The sequence below is a fragment of the Dreissena polymorpha genome, chromosome 13 (genome assembly GCF_020536995.1).
Source record: "Dreissena polymorpha isolate Duluth1 chromosome 13, UMN_Dpol_1.0, whole genome shotgun sequence".
Classification (NCBI taxonomy): domain Eukaryota; kingdom Metazoa; phylum Mollusca; class Bivalvia; order Myida; family Dreissenidae; genus Dreissena; species Dreissena polymorpha.
In genome coordinates, this window is record NC_068367.1 from 67452737 (window position 1) to 67466967 (window position 14231).

A 14231-nucleotide genomic window follows, 5' to 3' on the forward strand; every position below is an offset into this window, starting at 1 on the left:
CGCAAGTGTTGCACAGAAAGTCAAGGCAAATGATAACTGTATGCTAATCCTCAACGTTTTAACAAACGATTTAACAAGCTTATGTCAATTTTGACACCATCATCAAAATGTCAATTTCAATACACATCTCCAAAATGGCGTCTCCAGATTATTCGGTGAAGTGTGTTCTTCGATTAAATTGTCGCTGCAGTCCATTCCTGATCTCCAATTCAAGACGTTTATAATTAAAGCAGGTGTACTCTTCTCATTCGTAGTGCAAAGAACTTTTTTCTCTATACGATGTTTAAAATAAGCGATTATTTGTGTCGTCTTTTCGAACGCCGTTGCTACATTTATGTCAACGTGTAAAAGCCGGATCAGCAAAATCAATGGGGATCCGTACATTTTAAATATAAAAAATGGATTGTTTTGCAGATTTTTAGAAACATGTGATATGATAAACAGAAAAACAGGTTACTGTCCCATCGTTTTGTAATAAATCAGGCTCGGCACGAAAAAAATAACGAATAATATATTATATATATAATAATATACTATTCTAAGCCTTGCCTGATATATTACAAAACGATGGGACAGTAACCTGTTATTCTCTATATCCCACGGTCATCGTGTGTGGTATATAGCCTGCACGAGGAGCATGTAACACTGAGAGCTGATATGTCCTGCTGTCATAGGTAATCCAGATACGGAATCTTGAATAATGTTGTTGTTCCCATTATTATAAGTTGCTTTAATTATAGCCATAACATTTGTATTTTCATTTGACAAAGGTTCATTTTTACATTCATAGACATTTAACTGGCTTTGTGGTTGTGCTCTCAGACTTTCTTGTCAACGATTCTCCTCTTACAGGCTTGTTGAATGAAAAAGCAAAGTTTTCTGTCATTCTTCGAACAGCTTTTGCATTATTTTGTTTTCAAACGGGTGATGGCCCCAAGATCACTCCATTGATATTTCGTCTGTATTGAAGGCTGTAGGATTGGTATTAAGACCATGGCATTTTTCACGATGCTAGCAGAAATTGTTTTCTATTGCATCAGCATTGTGCATTGCAGGAATGATAGATGTTCCATGATGATTTTTCATTAAAAAGTCACACATTTCAAGGAAGCCGATGATGGATTACTGAATTTCGTTATGGCACTGTGATAACTTAAGTGACTTTTGTGATTGAATATTCTTTTGCCAGTAAAGAAACCGTTGCTGAACTACATGAATATTTTGTAGACGAATGTCTTTGAACTCATTGACGGTTCTCCGAGCCCTGACTACATCAATCAGAACAGAGGTATTCTTTAACAATTCAATGACCTCATCTAGTGATGAACCTTTAGATCCCATGCGCTGGTGGTAAGGTTTAGCATGTATGCATTTAATACTTCTTCTGCAAGTTTATTACACATTTTTTCATACTGGTTTGCGAAGATGTGCTCATTTGTTAGTTTTCCTTGAATGTGGACAGGATTTTTACGGTAAAATTTGTTGGCATCCATCCACATGCTTCAAGGTATTTTCTTTCCCTCTGCTAACTTTAGAAGCCGGGTGCACATCTCATGGGTTCCACTTTTATAATGTTGTTGCGTATTTTCTTCAAAGTATGAGAAGGATCCATAAAAATAATATCGTTTGTTAAGTTGCAGGGCATGGGGGCTTTAAAACTATTTTCAATGATAGTCTCCTCCAGGAAAGGTAATTTCATGAAAGAGCGATTGCTAACAACCCTATCCACACTGATGTACATGGTTTGAAAGCCAAACTGTGAACGTTTGTTCACGGGGTCCCATACATGTATGTATAGATCAACAGCATTCACCTGGTCAGAAACGAAGTGTGCACATGGAAAGCGAAAACCAGAGCTACCATGAAACATGAATTGTAAAATGTGAGATATCTTTTTTGCGTTTTCTACCAACTCTTATTGCTGACAGTTGTTCCCTTTCTGCACCAATTTCTACAAAACTAACCATTTCAATAGATTGTCCATGTTTACCTAGTTAAATCTTTTCTGGAAGGACATTTTATCCAAAAGAATCCCGCTTGTTCTGCCACTGTCATGAATATTCATACTGTTTGCTTCTTGATCCGTCCAGAAGAAAATGTCTCTAGAAAGTCCTGGTGAATGAGATGTACGGTTTTTGTAGAGGATTAACTTTGACGGTGATGTGTACAGGAGCAATCCCGACTGTCGCACCTAGATGTAACATAATCACTGAGAGCTGACGAGGTCAAAGCGTAGTACGTTTCTCTACGACGTCGGGTATATGTTTTACTACGAAAACCGAGTGTTAATACACTATTTAATCAGGCGAGTTTAATCATTTCTGGTATTTATGGATTAGAGAACGGAACATCCAGTAATGTTAGGTACTTAATTTTAATAACAAACTAATAAAAATACGCGTAGTTGCAACCTTTACATTTATTTTGAGCTGAAATCGAAATATTCTGATTTGAAGCAATGCATAAGGTGGTTATTCTGTTAAAATACCAAATTACAGTAACTTAAATTAAATAAAACTACATGTTACTTTGATTCAGTGTACATTACACATTTTAAAGTACAAAACAGGTTAAAACATATATTTTAATTATTCAAATGCTTTGTTTCGATAGAAATTACAAATCGCTTTATGTATAGGTTTTGCACAGAGTATGTATTGGTTGTGCAAAGAAGTACTAATGTAATGTATAAGTTACTCAACGAAGTTTCTGTATCCATTTCAGGACATAGCACATGAAGTCTGCAGTTACTATGCAGACAGCCACTTCCCAGTGCATAAGTTGCCGTGCTTCATTGTGCGCATGAACATCCAAGCGAAAAGGTTTCATTTATGTGGGACATGCCTTGTGACACTGCACCGGATGAACAATACAGAAATCGCACGTTCAATATTATGAGTGGCGACATAAAAAAGTACGCTAAAAATATTACATTCAATCCGGTGTCTGGCAAATTGATAATACCGACAAAATATACAGTCACAGAAAGTCCTCCGCGAATAAACACACCATCAAAATCTGTCCATTGCCAGATATTTCCCGAGTCAGTGATACTTTCGGACAATGTAGACACAATATCCGAGCAGCTTGAAGAAACTATACTGTACTCTGATTCTGAAAGTGAAAAGTCAGATGAGACGGCGTGTACATTTTCACAATCAACTGTTGTTTTTGATGATATTTTGAGCCTTGGTTCATCCCGGTAGAGCCCATGTTCACCCCGGTAGATGCAGGATCACGCACCGGGCTCCGCCGGCATCATAGTGAGACTGGGCCTTAACCGCATTGTAACACGAGGTAAATTTACCGGCCGTCATGTACGCTGGAAACAATAGCCTGTGAGAGAATGTGTATACGAACATGAAATTCATCTCAAAATTAGTTGGTGATAACCGAATTTGAAGAAAATCGCTTTGATATATACAATGTAAAAATCAAAATCCGTATGAGATAAAGAAGGATCGAAGTTTGGACATGGGATTTACTTTGACATAAGCAGAGTTTCGAGACAAGCGAGTTGGACATAACGAGAATCGACTTTTATTTGATAAAGAGTACCGTATGATAAAAATCTATCATTGGTCTCTATCCAAAATAACGTATAAGGGATTGTCACAAGGTGAAAATTCGTCATTTTTATTGAGACCGACGACCTTAGGTTCTCGACTCTAAACTGTCGTCTTATATATGGATTTTCGATTTTGATCGTTTCCTTTGGCCTAGTCGTGAATTTAATTATATCATTATTATGTGCGTTACCATGTCGATTGTGCGCTTCGTATCATGTGCCGTTGTTACTACCTCATCCTCAAATGAAACATCCAGCCACTCCATGTCTCTGTGTTAGAAAAAAACAATTTATGTCAAGAAAATTTATCTTTAGCATATTTACTCGATTATGCCTGTAACAGTTTTATCAAATTGCAGATACCGTGATATTACATATAGTTCCGCCCCTTCACACGCTAAGGAAAATCATAACATACACTGCAAATTACAAAAATACAGATCAAGTAGAAGATGATGCATAATTACGTCGTTTAAGCAAAATCCCCTAACAAGGTATTCAATTTGCGACTTTCTCAACTGACGAGAACGTATTAATTCCAACACAATCTTATGACTTTTGCCTATGAGAGATAATCAATACGTCTTCTGGGAGAAACGCATACACGCTAAAGCGTTGTCGTAGCGAGGCATATACGTATACTGTCAGAGAGATGATCATGCCTAATAATACTATTAAGACTTTATTTCTGATAACTTGGATACCCTACACATTTCTAAACATACCAGTGGCTTAACGATACATAGGTCAATATTGAAATTGTAAAATTGTGTCAATTAAAAGCAGTTGCAAACCTTAATTGCATTTTTAAAAGTGAAACTTTACTTCGGTTTGATAATCAGCGGTATATTTCATATTTAACTGCATAAACCAGACACATGTTGGATCATACTTTGATGTAACAGACCTATGAAATGTCATTGCGCTTAAATTCAGAATTTTGTTATCAGAAAAGCATAATCTTACCTGTTTAAAACACAATTTTTCGACTAATCTGTTCTTCGATGGCATGTATATTAACACAACGTTTTGGTAGTAAAACATATACCCGACGTCGTAGAGAAACGGACTACGATTTGACCTCGTCAGCCCCTAGTGATAGTGGGCTTTGAGTGAACCAGTTCATGTATTCATTTACCATTCTTCTTTCCCATCTGTTTCGGTTGGCATTGCTGTACTTGCAGTTTGACACTTGTGAAATTATTAGAGTTATGATTGGCTCTGTTGTAGATGGCATAAGCTCTCTTATTTTCTCCTCTTTTATTTTCTGAATATCTGGTTGTATATATGATTGTCTTTATCTTGTACAACTTGTGCAAGTCTGCTGCTTAGCGAAGATGAATGGTTATACATATTAAAAAAATTCAGATCGTAGTATATGTTTCGTTATGGTGTTATTGTTTAGGTATTTAATCGTGTGGTTTCCTTTAAATTATATTTTCTTCTTCTCCATTTCCAAACCATCAAACGTAGGAAAAGCTTTCAATACTCTCAATATTGTTCCATTCTTTGAGCATTGATATTCTTCTAAAATTCTAAGGTTCTGAAGATTCACTTCTGTACATTTTATGAGTACTGAAAACGTTTTATCGTTGAACATAATCATTTTATCGACTATGTTTTTGTTTAAGACATTTCCGTTGTATAGAAAACGTCAATGCATTTCGTGGATTGCTTGGAAACTACGACCAAGTGGAATTGCAAACTTTAACGTGTCATAATTGAAGTCCTGAGTTGCATAACTATTTGTTATCCATTTAAATGAATAATGTGCCATTTTCCCCGAATATATTTTCCATTTTGGTTTTACACAAAACACCCTCTGAATTACCAAACCCATTTGGTCAAAACGTATTCCATCATTATTTTCCATATCATTTATATCCATGAGAACTTCCATTCTGTATGTTTCCAGGATATCTCGCACACGAATGTTGTATCCAGTTTTAGTGTCAACCGCCAGATATGTAGCCTTAAACGAATGAAAGCAATATGATGATTATGATAAATGTTGCATTACGATACGAAAATATGTTTAGGCCAAAAAAGGTTGTTGTTTCCATTAACACAATCATCGATTTTTTTCTGCTGACCGTACATGCTTTGTTTTAGTGCCAAAATTGATTATGAATTTAAAGAATAGTGAATGACCATGGTAGTTCAAGGAAATACAAGCTATCTTTAAACTTTTTACCTTGCAGTTTAATTATACAATTGAAAGGTCATAATACATAAGTTGATGTATTTTCAGGTAGTTTACGCAAGTAGATAGACAAGGAATAGTTGTGTTGCCTTCGCCCGAGTATCCAGTTCCAGAATGGGATATTGATATATGATCTTGACTGTGATGACGAAATCGACCAGATGATAGAATCAATTGATGTTGGACATTTTTCCCAACAACCAGCTGTAGCAGAAATACCGGAATTAACTAAGGCAATTCAGCACCTGTCTTTTGCACAGCAAACATGAGAGAGAGTCAAGTTATTTATAACCATTGGCTTGACTATCTAGTTTCAAGTAATTAACAACTTACAAAATTCTGCTCAGCACGGTATTCATATCTTCACTAAATTTTCAAAAAAACTGTGAACGATAGTCAAACACAGAAATCCCATACAGATTTTTCCAGGGCTTTTCAAATGCATACTACATTAAGTAATTTCAATTCTTCTGTATTGAATTTAATGCAAATAACTGACCATGTTGAAGCTGTTTATCAGTTAGCTTTTAATATTTTAAGACAGTTTCTGATACAGACAATGTCAGAGGTACCTCCTGATGCTCGGTTCATTGAAATCTCCAAAAGACAAGTTGACTCTGACTTGAGAGACACTGTTAACATTAAAATTAGGTATATTTGCGGTAACGTGGTTGCTGAGCTGAATCAAGAAAGCAATAGTGCAGTTCAACAAAAAGCTTACAAGTCAGTAAAAGATATGGTAGACAAGTATGAACTAGGAAAAAGGACTTCCTTGGAATCTTCTCTTCAACACTGACTATCCCGAAAGTGTAGAGGAGACAGTAATAAAACAAAATATAAACAGAGGACTCACCAATGTAACTGATTTAGCTAATAAAGCATCGAATGTCTAATAAACACAGTGAATTCTTTTCTCACATGAGGTTATCTTAACAAATATGGTTCTGGTATTCATAAACATGTAACCGAATCAGTTAATAAAGATTCAAGCCGACACCAAATCTTTATCGATGTTATTCAAACTGCTAAGTTGATGAATTATCATTTGACACAGACAATACTAGATAAAATGGAGTATGCGTTATATCTGCTTGTTTAAATGAACTTGATGGTAGTGTTGATGTTGCAAATGCACTATATTGTAAGATCCTAGACCTGGTTATTGCTGTTTGGTTTAAAAAAAAATCAACATATATTGCTTCTTCTCTGAATATTTAGAAACAAATTTGAACATAGATAACATATTTTTGTTTCATTATCTACAGATCAAGCGTCTAAATAAAAAAAGAGTAACAGTGATGGATAAAAAAAAGCAAGTCAAGTTCGTCAAAACAGGCAACTTAAAAAACAAGAGCAACTCTGGTGCTGCTGAAAATATGCAAGGAATACCAAGTCCTTCGAACCCTGCTGCTTCTGATAACACGGGAGACGTATTGTGTATACCCAGTACGTGTACTCATATCCCCTCTTCGTCTGATTAATCAGAACAAACGTTTTTTCTTAAATGCAACAAATTGTTCACTGATGGAGAGAATTGGATTTGCTGTGAAAATTGTGATAGGAAAGGGCTAGGTTCACAAAGGGGTGAAAAATGCCCTGTTACAGAAATAAATGAATCTACTTTTATCTTAAAGGGAAATATATTAAGTAAAGGAAAACAACAGTTTTATAGTTAATATCGCTGTATTATGGCTGCCATGGCAACATCATAAATACATGTGAAAATGTATTATGATATAAAACATCAATTGCGAATGTAAATAATTTACATTATACGTAATTATTAAAATTATAAAAATGAGCATGAGTATTGAACACACACAGCATGTCGTGAAACAGCAACTTATTGTCGTTGGTTGTCATGGTAACGAGCTACATGCTGAAATGTTGTATACATTTTTTTCCAAAGAAATCTAATAGAAGACAACTCTCATGTATTATGAACTGCAGCTTTTTCCTATGGCATACCCTATTGATCGAATGATATGCAGAAATGTTTTAATTCATAATGTGTGAACCAACAATAGCCGTTTCCATTTAAACAATTCTATATGTATATGATATGATATGTAATTTTTGCTAAGTAAATATCGACCGAAAACAAAATAAACAAAACAACTTAATAAATATATATCTTAATTATTTTCCTTATTACACTTTATAATTATTCCATGTACAAATAATCGTATAATAAATACTTCTACATGTTACCATGGTAACGGATTAAAATTAAAATAACAAAAACATAATGTAAACACTCAATACACGCTCAAGTATCTGATAAATTATGAATCTTAAATCACCAGTATCACATTATAATAAAATATTTTTTTAAATGCACAGTGTTTCATGGTAATACATTCTATATACAACAGTATTTCATACAACATTTGACATCTTTGCGTTACAAACGCATCAACGTTTCAGAATGTTTATGGCATAAGCAGACTAAAGCAGTCCTGCATATTACGTCAAATAACGTAAAAGTGTATAATTTTTAATGTAAACGTTTCACTTCACAATTACTTATAGTTATGCAAATAAACGATACAATATAATATCTAAATATTCTTAACATCTAAAAAAATGTTAATGTGTTTCATCAGCCGATAACTTGTTTCTGCAACAACTGGCATGTGACTATAAAAGCGAATGAACTGGACATTGCACATAAATCTTGTTAGGGAGATATATATATCTATGTATCAAAGTTGTGCATATTCCGGTTAACAAGCACACATTTATCTTTTAAGACTCATCTGTTGGTGAAAATTATACATTTTGCCATGTTTAAACATGTTAAACTACCCTATTGTAATCGATGATGCGCATTCGTATAATCAGGTATGTGTATTAACATTATGGTACTTTTCATGCATGACTAATCAACTACTACGTCTACTACGTATTTTCCCACTGCATACTATGAATATAAAAACTTAATAAAATAGTGCCCTATTGTTGAAAAAATTATGGGTTAAAAGTCGAGATACGCATTTAACAAATTCAGATACACATTCCGTTTTACCAATAGAATACTCACATAATACGGAATCCGGAAAGTGCCATCTATAATCTCGCACTTCTTTCATCAAGGGTGACACTAGACACACGAAGCGATACTTGATATTTTTCTTGACGCGGCGACGCACGACATATTTAACACGATATATCGCCCTTTTGTAGGTAGCCCAAAAGGCGATATATCGTGTTAAATATATCGTGCGTCGCCGCGACTGTCAAGAAAAGTATCAGGCGTCGCCGCGACTGTCAAGAAAAATATCGTGCGTCGCCGCAACTTCCACCTGATAGTGCTATCTATAATCTCGCCCTTCTTTCATCAAGTGCAACACTAGACACACAAAGCGATACACGATATTTTGCGCGACAGTCGCGGCGACGCACGATATTTTCGCGACAGTCGCGCTGACGCACGATATTTTGCGCGACAATGCATATAGAAATTAAGTTAAATCGGTATGCTGACATTTGACATTCATGCGCGGTTAAGACACGCCGTTGGTCAATTGCAGATACAAACGTGCATTTGATATATTTATGTTCCAGTGATTGATCTTGTGTTGTTTCTGTAAGAAAATTCTTTTTTAAATATTTTGATACATGTTTATTTTCAGGACGGCGCTGGTGTATTTTGAGCCTTTTTTCGCATAAAATACACGTTTTGAGAGGCATTCTGCAAGAAAAAGAAAAATTATATCAGCTTTCTCTTTTTAACACACTCATTAAAATAATGTTAAACAATTAGGTGCAATATTTTTTTTACAAAGTTACGTTTATTTTGTTTGCAGTTATTGTAATAAAAAGGGTGGCTTGAACGAGAATCGAACTTCTAACACTCGCCTGTAAGTGTAACGCTGCATCCATTACACCACACATGCAACTGCCATTTACCGACGATAATGATTTATATATATTAAGCTATATGACGTTCACTGCAAAGATCATTGTCTTTTTAAATGGTTTTAATTGTTTATATCGTAATTTCTCCAAGCTTGATTCTATACAACTATATATAACATTGCGATAGAAATCAACAGGTTTCACAACCATATTGCTCGAGTCGTCTGCAGTCGCAATACACCAGAATACTCCGAGTGGATTTGTCAACAATTTATTGACTATTTCAACAGAAGGAAAACCATTTAACGATAATAAAATATTTAAAATGGTAACCTATAATTAATGAAAGTAAAATAAAGGTTAACACTTACGTGAATGCTTTAAATCCTTTAAAATTATCCATCTGAGTGTTTACTACATGTTGTCATGGAGCGATGTAAACAAACGTGAGAATTGATTCCCTTACTAACAGTAGTTAACAAAATTCGTTAATTTACAAAAAAAATAGTTTTCTTCCCATAAATTAAAAGAAACATTACATTGTGCATGGAAAACGTGTTCTAAATATAACTACATTATGAATTGACAACAAAACACATATAATTTACTTTGTGTTTTAATGTGCATAACAACAAAGAAATTGGGTTACACTGTAGCGCAATATTAAAATTCACACAACTTCAAAATAAAATATGAAGGCATGTTTCCCACACAAAATAACTTTTTGTTTGCATCTATCTCCGAAATATGAATCCAAACTTAAAATATAAAAGTGAGGGAAACTTGCCTTCATATTCTATTATGTCATTAAATGTCCAAATATTGTCAAAATTTAGGTTATTCTGCTTAACTATATGTGTTTGTGTCCAATTTTAGAGATGTTTAACGCGATTTGTACGGCAAAAGTGCTTTTGAATGAGACAGGTAAGATGTTTAGCTCCACAAATATGCAAAATTTATGATGATTCGTGGAACTTATTTTTTTACAATTTCATAGGGCATATAAAGCTACTTCGTGAACCTAGTTTGCTGGTTTAACGAATGCTTTACAGTGGAAGAAATATATCAAAGAAAAACAGCAAATTTTCATGCTGGTGTTATTTTATTTGTTTTACAGTCATTAACCAAGTTGTTATTAGTCAATATTGATGAGGCAATCACACCATAAGATATGGTTTGATATGAAAGAGGTTTATATAATATGCATTATGTGCCGATATGATACAGTCTGACACAAACATACGTCAATACAATGAAAAAGTTCAATGTTTAGTTTAATTAAATGGATGAAATTTCATGAAACTATTTCTTGTGAATTGTTTTAACTTGTTATTGGTCATTTTATCTTATTTATCATATTTAAGTTTTTTTTTAAGAATAACTTAAACAATTTGACTATACATAATCGGTCCACTTTGTCGCTATTGCTAAGAAGGAAATTAAGTGTGGTTTATTCTGCAATAATTATGGTTGGAGCTATATGTTTCGAAAATAGTTCCGAATAAATAAAGAAAATACTGCAGTAAAATGCACGTGCTAAAACCCGCGCTAAAAATGTAATAAATGTAGCATGTGTATAAATGTAATGAAACAACAAATTGTATATTTGGTGATAAGTGGCATAACCACGCATACAAAGAATGTTATTTGTTAGGAAACGTAATTAAGAAAACATTTAGAACATGTCAGCTTTTCAGAACCATCAATAAACGTGACGTAATTTTGTTTCTACGATTTTTGTTCTAAATGAAAGTGACGTCATTTGCAAAATATTTATGAATGAAAACGACGTCATATGTTTGTACTATTCATAGACGTCACTTAAAAGTGGACTTTGTACTAAGAAGGGCGGAGTATTGAAAAATATAGTCCATGTCCAAAAGCTTGAACCAAATCAATCAGAATTGTGTTAGAATCAAAATAATAGGACAATTCATGTTTCTGACAACACTTTCTCATAGACTTCCACTGAGCCAACAAACTGTTTCAGCTGATAAAGCCTTGAGAGTTTATAAGTTTGAGCACTTGCCTCGTTTATCTGCTCAGTGTTCAGCAGGTATTTCTTTATATCCTAACCTTCTACAGATGGAAGTTTATAAAGCTCCTTCGTCCACTATGTAATCTGACTTTTGTGTTACCTGTCAGCTTCTCGTATTCATCCCTTTGTACACTGATCAATGATTTAACACTTGAATGCAGACACCCATTGCCAGACAGTTTTGTCCCAACAGTATATATGCCAATGATGTGGCAAACCAGAGTAACCCTTGCCTTCTTTGGCAATTTTGGGTCAACATTATTGGCGACACATACCTTATTGAGCTCATCAGCCTTCAATGCTGCAATCTGGCTTTATGATGTATAGATCTACTCCGCTTTGCGGCTATTGGCTAATTTTATTGGTGTCTATGAATAGTATCAGCATAGTATTTGCTTTTTTAATATACTACTTATTTTAATTCTAATGGCTACATCAAAAATTGTGTGATTCCCCAAAATTAAGGTAATGTGTGACATGGTCAGCCTTATAAAAATTGGTTATTATTCGGGTGTGTGCATGATTTGGTTGATAGCTATAGGTGCAGTGTTTTTAATAATAATAATAATCTTTTGCAAAACTCATAGCTGTATTCGTCTATCAATATTACTTCAAATTTATGCTTAACGAGGAGAGCAGTATTCTCAGATTAATAAACCTGAACAAATAAAAAAATATGCCTTCTACATAATATTCCATTATCCTTGTTTAAAATGAACATCATTTAAATGTGAATATCTTTGAATACTAGATTTAACAATGCAATCAATAAACACATCAACTGCTTAAATCTGTATCTTAAATTAACTATATTGATCGAAGAAAATGTCTTCATTTCTTTTCCACTACCGCAACAAATTATTAACACTTATAACTCATTGACTGCCCAAAAATCTTTGTTTTATTCCTTATAACTGGTAGTCAAGTTTTTACACCATTTTTCACTATGCGCATTAATGCCCTGTTTTACAATCACCAGTGTTTTATCAACTTCAATATTTTATTGAATGTGTTAAACAAATGGTTAACAGGGACAATCTGGTTTTATGATGTATGTCAAAGAAACATGTATTTGTAAAAAAGGCAATAGTTGTAATCGTAATATTACACACTTAAAATGTCTATTAAAAATCTATAAGATTGAGATTTGCCATGCATGTTTGTAAATTGTTATTTTATGTATTTTATTGTACATGTAATTGATTCGACAATAAACTTTGAAACTTTCTTAAAAATTACGGTTAAGTAGATTTTTTCTATTATTCGAATCACGTTTGCTGCGTAGAATGGTATTTTGCGTTTGAATACTTTGTTTATTTTTTACCGGAAGTCCGGGTCCGCGGTGGCTCATGGGTAATTGGAAAATCGATAATAGCATTTTTAAAACCGATGTGATTGGTCTCCCATTCAGACAGTTCATGATTGGAATTTATTCATGATCACTAGTTAACTTAACTGATGCCAAATTTCACCGAATAAATTTATAGAGAAGGTTGCGACATGGCTCTTCCAGAAAAAGCAACCGCAACACTGAATCCAGTTTTACGTTTCTATACGACTGTTTTGATATTTATAATGCAATTTTGTTAAGTTTTTTTTAACAATATCTTCTTAAATCTATCGGTGTATTACTAATTAAAAGTGATCCGATTAATGATGACGATTAATTTAATCTTATACGAACCTTGCACTGAAACACTTTGGAAAAAAGTGAGTTATTTGTCATAGTTACCATCGATGTCGTCTATGAAGTGTTCTGTTTCGAAGCAATCACACAAGCTTTTGTCCTTATCGAACTATTTGACTTAAGTTTGACTTTTTAAAATTTGAGAACATCTTTTTTTAGACTAACTTGTGATCATCTTAAAGAAAAATGTTTACAGAGAAAATTGTTCTGTATGCATGCATTGACATAGTAATGTATCCATCTCGTCTTTTAATGCACAGTATTTCTCGTACATGTTGTTACCTTTATGAGCGTTTTTGCAAACCAATATGACCAAAAAGGTTTTCAAGTGCACACCCGAAGTCATGGAGTAACCGAGGTTACCCCGTCGCTCTTGGAAATAGATGGATTGGTGGACTTGTAGCTTTTTTCTACAGGGTTTTTTACCTCGAGCAGGCACCGGACCTCACACTTACACTGGCACTTCCTCTTTTTATAGCATGGTTCTTCTTGACGAATATTGCATTTGTTTTACCTTACAAATGCTAATTTTGAATTAAATCGTATATTTTATTGATTTTAATGCTATTAGTGTATGTTTTTGAATTTGCTTCATAAAGTTGGTTCTTACTTAATTTTTTATTGTTATGAAAAGAAAATGTTTAAGAAATATGGGGCTAGTATACCATGGAAGTTAATTTTTAGAACTATTGGTACCTTTGGTAAGGGTGTAATAATGTTTACCATCTCCCTTTAAAACCTGCAATCGTTATGCGATCATTGCGCTTGTTATCAATGCGTGTAAACGATGACCCTAAAGTTAAATGTCGTGGGTTAAAATTTAAATAATTGTTTATTTGTTGTATATAGCAAGCAATAGTAATTTGCAGGTGTG